The following is a 6,291-nucleotide window of genomic DNA, read 5'->3' as shown; positions in this document are numbered from 1 at the left end:
TTTGTGCATCACACAGCTATTCTGAATGTACTGGATTGTGAACAATGTGATGTGCTGCCGCTGAATTACAGCAAGACCCCATAGTTAGCTTGTGAGCTAGTTAGTTAGCTGTCATTTAGCTATCAACATTAGCTAACTAGAAACAACAGACAACAGTGAGCTGTCATTATGCCAAGGCCAAGGCAAGCAGCTCTGTTTATCCACTGTGTTCTTGTGTGAAAGAGATGTCTTCAGCTCACTGATCTTCAGAACAATGGACCCAAAGTGAACCCTGACATGAATACAACTAAGTCTGTCTGTCTGGGATCATTGTGTCCCATTGTGTCTGACTGATGCGTGTTTTTTTTAAATGACAATGAATAATCTTTCATGTAAATGTTTATTGCTGCTTCGTTATTATTATTTTATTGTCTGATCTGTTTTTTGAAGCATTTTTTAAATAATTTTAAAAAATGATTTACTTACATAAAAACAACTGCATTGTTAGTTAAAAGAGCTTGTCATTAACCATTTTACAGCAAGGTCTACTACACCTGTTGTATTCGGTGCATTTGACTAATACAATTTGATTTGATTTGTGTGTCTAGGTGCTGGACATTGCTCCCTCTGACACTGGGATTCTGAACCTCTAAAAGTCTAAGCCGTTTGGGGAGGGGGGTTCTACTTGCTGACATATGGAATTGTTTTAAGGTGGTCATTCCATGGATCATTTACCTATTTGATTTTGATTTATAGTACCCCTTTAGGTAAAAAAGGAGAAAAACTAATGTTTGTGAGAGCAGGCAGGTGACTGCAATATAGTCTGCCTGGAACATGCCCCATATTCAACTGTAATTCAATTCAAAAATAACATTTATTTATCCCCTGTAGGGGCAATTACTTGGCACCCTATGGCATCAGGCTGGCAGTGAGTCTCACAATGACATCACAAGGGGTCACATGTCCAGTCACATGACCATACATACATACACAGTAAAACACATGATAACAACAGATGTCATCCCCCTTAGTGTCTACAACATGGTCATCATAGAGGCGGTTCACTGGGCAAAGATCCCTTCAAGTTCTAATGATGATGTCATTTCCATGTTTCACAGCTCTGGCCGAGGGAGAGGGGGAAGGAAATCAGAGGTGCACTCCTCTTCACTTTGATTGACACTTCACACACTCATTATATATGGCTAGTGTTCTGTCTGGGATCTGTGGTCTGTGCCAGAGGACTACAAACGGGGTGACACCTCCCCCCATCCACCATCCCCCCCCAAACCTCCTGTTCCCTTTTAAAGTAGGGACACAGTCCCTCATCCTCATCATTCTCCTCCCTCTGTACTATCCAGTCGCTGCATGGTGGTCAGGGTTGTCATGGTGGACAGGGTTGCCATGGTTTTCTGTCTCTTCCTCTCTGGTCAGGCTTGTGTTTGATGTGACACTTGTCACCATAGAAACAGCCGGTGGTCCTCCAGAAGAAACACTCGTCACCATTGATGGGAGCCATCCTCCTGGTCCTGGGAGAGAGACACACAAACAGTATGAAAACACAAACACCTGCACCTGAGCTCCTGCTTCCTCCTTCCATCACTTTGTACATTTCAAAAGTTAATATGAGTTGATTGGTAACACTTTAGAATAACTCATGATGATGTTTTGAATGACAGATGGATGTCTTTACCCTGTGGAGGCGTACTGGGAGGCTGAGGAGGTGTTGAGGCCTGTAGGGTTGGTCCTCTGAGGAGAGGGAGGGGTTCTCTGCATCTAGCTGTCTGGGTACCTGATCACCAGCCTGGTGCTCTCCAGCTCCACCCCCTGGACAGGAGGACAAACCACAAGTGCAGTCCAAATACATACAATGGAACATATAGCATAGTCCCAAAAGTACAATTGAATTAATAGCATTGTCCCAAAGTACGATGAAACCAATAACATTATATTGGGTTTTATTGAATCGTTGAATCGTTGTACTTTTCTCTCTGTGTTGGACAATGATGATACTATTTATGTGCAAGACTCAAGCTGTACACTGAAGGCTCTTGACTCTGTGTATCATGCAGAGACGTCTAACTCACCATTGTGATCTCTACAGTGCTGTCAAGTGGACATCAGTAGCAACACGCAGGCTCAAACTCTGGTACATTCTTATTCAGAAGACCACTCTGATTGAGTTCAGTGTGTCAAATCGGAGGCACTGTTGTCCGGTCCTCTGACAGTTTCTATGGGTGTGCCACAGGGTTCAATTCTCAGGCCGACTCTCTTTTCTGTGTACATCAATGATGTTGCTCTTGCTGCTGGTGATTCTCTGATCCACCTCTACGCAGACGACACCATTCTGTATACTTCTGGCCCCTCCTTGGACACTGTGTTAACTAACCTCCAGACGAGCTTCAATGCCATACAACTCTCCTTCCGTGGTCTCCAACTGCTCTTAAACGCAAATAAAACTAAATGCATGCTATTCAATCGATTACTGCCCGCACCTGCCCGCCCAGCCAGCATCACTACTCTGGACGGCTCTGACTTAGAATACGTGGACAACTGCAAATACCTGGGTGTCTGGTTAGACTGTAAAATTTCCTTCCAGACTCACATTAAACATCTCCAATCCAAAATGAAATCTAGAATCGGCTTCCTACTGTATATCGCAACAAAGCATCCTTCACTCATGCTGCCAAACATACCCTCGTAAAACTGACCATCCTACCGATCCTCGACTTCGGTGATGTCATCTATTAAAAATAGCCTCCAACACTCTACTCGACAAACTGGATGACGTCTATCACAGTGCCACCGTTTTGTCACCAAAGCCCCATACACTACCCACCATTGCGACCTGTATGCTCTCGTTGGTTGGCCCTCGCTTCATACTCGTCGCCAAATCCACTGACTACAGGTTATCTACAAGTCTCTGCTAGGTAAAGCCCCGCCTTATCTCAGCTCACTGGTCACCATAGCAGCACCCACTCGTAGCACGCGCTCCAGCAGGTATATCTCACTGGTCACCCCCAAAGCCAATTCCTCCTTTGGTCGTCTTTTCTTCCAGTTCTCTGCTGCCCATGACTGGAACGAATTGCAAAAATCTCTGAAGCTGGAGACTCACATCTCCCTCACTAGCTTTAAGCACCAGCTGTCAGAGCAGTTTACAGATCACTGCAACTGAACATAGCCCATCTGTAAACAGCCCATCTATCTACCTACCTCATCCCCATACTGGTATTTATTTATTTTGCTCCTTTGCACCCAGTATCTCTACCTGCACATTCATCTTCTGCCAATCTACCATTCCAGTGTTTAATTGCTATATTGTAATTACTTCGCCACCATGGCCTATTTATTTCCTTACCTCATTTGCACTCACTGTATATAGACTTTTTGTTTTCTTTTGTTCTACTGTATTATTGACTGTATGTTTTGTTTATTCCATGTGTAACTCTGTGTTGTTGTATGTGTCGAATTGCTACGCTTTATCTTGGCCAGGTCGCAGTTGCAAATGAGAACTTGTTCTCAACTAGTCTACCTGGTTAAATAAAGGTGAAATAAAATAAATAAATAAGGAAAACTGCCATTTCATATATCCTCTCTTCTAGCATGAAATGAGAACACATACAAACTCAGATGTCAATCTTGTTTTATAACAGTACCGAAAACTAGAACCAAACATGGAAAAAAGTCCTTTCATTATTCAGCCCCTTGATCTTGGAATGTGTTTCCTTGGACGAGTTCAAAGAACAAATAGATGAACAGGTTATTGAGACATGTAGCTGTTTCTAGTTATAAGCCCATGTCACTAGTTTGTATTGCCTTTTTTAAGCCCCCGTCACCACAGGAGACCTTATGCCTCTTGAAAGGCCAACATTGTAAATAAGAATTTGTTCTTAATTGACTTGCCTGGATGAAATAAAGGTTAAATAAAGATTATCCTAAAAGAGCAATGGAACAAATAGCATGGTCCCAAACGTACAATAGAACCAATCGCATAGCCCTAAGCGTACAATGGAAAAAATAGCATAGTCCCGAAAGTACAATGGAACCAATGGCATAGTCCCAAAAGTACAATTGAACCGATGGCATGGTCCCAAAATTACACACTCCTTAAGTTCAAGCTAAAACATTGAAAGCACATCTCACATAGTTAAATGCATATGACAGCATTAATTTCATCCCACCTCTCACCTTTAGCCTCTCCAAGATGCAAGTGGACATGTTGGGATTCTGGAAGTTGACAGAGGCATATAATCTCTCTTGGAGAACTCTGATACTCTCTCTCTCCACACCTACAGCACATAACCTAGATTTAGAATGTAGAACTCTGATACTCTCTATCTCCCCACATTTACAGTAGAGAACACAGAATTAGAGAGTATCAAAGTTCTACATTCTATCTCCCCACAGCTACAGTACCGAACATAGAGAGTATCAAAGTTCTACATTCTAATTCTATCTCCCCTCACCTACAGCACAGAGTGTAGAAGGAGGAGAGGAAAGGATGGAGGTGACCACAGTCAAAATACAAGGAATGTAGGAACAGGGTGCTATTTGAGACGGCCTATATAACCTATAACTGTAGAAATGTATACTGCGGAATAACCAGAAATAAACATACTCACCCACTGGAGTCATGAAGGGAGGAGAGGTCCACCACTGGAGTCCTGTGGAGAGGAGAGGTCCACCACTGGAGTCCTGAAGGGAGGAGAGGTCCACCACTGGAGTCCTGAAGGGAGGAGAGGTCCACCACTGGAGTCCTGAGGAGAGGAGAGGTCCACCACACATGAGGGGAGGAGAGGTCCACCACTGGAGGGGGAGGAGAGGTCCACCACTGGAGTCATGAGGGGAGGAGAGGTCCATCACTGGAGTCGTGAGGGGAGAAGAGGTCCACCACTGGAGTCCTGAGGGGAGGAGAGGTCCATCACTGGAGTCGTGAGGGGAGGAGAGGTCCATCACTGGAGTCATGAGGGGAGGAGAGGTCCATCACTGGAGTCGTGAGGGGAGAAGAGGTCCACCGCTGGAGTCATGAGGGGAGGAGAGGTCCACCACTGGAGTCATGAGAGGGAGGAGAGGTCCACCACTGGAGTCCTGAGGAGAGGAGAGGTCCACCACTGGAGTCATGAGGGTGGACCAGCATTTTCAGCATCAGCATGGGCACCAGTCTATCTGGACTGTCTGGAGGAAATTGAGAAAGTATGTCACATAGTTAGTGAAGCAGTCATTTACACAAATACACTTCTGCCATACAATCTTAAATGTTACTAAGTGTGTAAACTTTTCAATGTTTGAATTAAAATCTTACCATCACAATATTCCTCTTCTGCACTTTCTTGAGGCAAAATCATCAATGAAGTCATCATAGGACATTTGTTTCCCCACATCATGACTCATCAGGCTCATGATGGCCAGACCACTCAAACGTTCCTGTGACATGTTTCCCCACATCATGACTCATCATGCTCATGATGGCCAGACCACTCAAACGTTCCTGAAACACAGAAGATCTCAGGTAGCTTAGGATGAGCTTTCATTTTGAAAAGCTCCTCTCTGCCGAGACTACTGTTACTGGTAGGTTGACTGCAATTCTTAGCGCCATCCAAAGGTCAGGAGAGAGTTCCTCCAGTTTGTTCTCACAGAGAAAGGAAAGCAGCTCAAAGGCAGTCAGTCATCTTGTCTGATGGCAGATCAGGTACATTCTGAATCTTGTCTGAGTTTGTCTGATGAACCCCTGAATGCTAGGTTTCTTTCAGCCAGAGACTGGGTGATGATACTTATGAAACGTGTAAGGACATCCCGCCATCTCTTTCTTTCAGCCTCCAAAATGGTAATTTGTATCTGGTCAAGAGTCTGTCCCCGACTTAGGCACAGATCAAGTTCTCTAAACTTAATCATATTGCTTGTGTGTTCAGGACTACCCTCATGGTGTTTCAGAATGGTGTTGATATTTGACCAGTCATTCACACCTTCCTTTATTGTTTTGTAGTCTTTTGTAAAACAGACCTTACAGCAAAAACAATACACAGCTTTGTTTTTAATTGAGTATGAAAGCCGCCTCCTGGTAATATATTCCGCATTTAGTCAGCTCCTGGTAATATATTCCCCATTTAGCCAGCTCCTGGTAATATTTTCCCCATTTAGCCAGTTCCTGGTAATATTTTCCCCATTTAGCCAGCTCCTGGTAATCTTTTCCCCATTTTGCCAGTTCCTGGTAATATTTTCCCCATTTATCCAGCTCCTGGTAATATATTCCCCATTTAGCCAGCTCCTGGTAATCTTTTCCCCATTTAGCCAGCTCCTGGTAATATATTCCCCATT

This window comes from Oncorhynchus nerka, linkage group LG15 (assembly GCF_034236695.1).
Source record: "Oncorhynchus nerka isolate Pitt River linkage group LG15, Oner_Uvic_2.0, whole genome shotgun sequence".
Lineage (NCBI taxonomy): Eukaryota > Metazoa > Chordata > Actinopteri > Salmoniformes > Salmonidae > Oncorhynchus > Oncorhynchus nerka.
The sequence above is the reverse complement of the archived record's forward strand: the minus strand, read 5'-3'. Positions refer to the sequence as shown.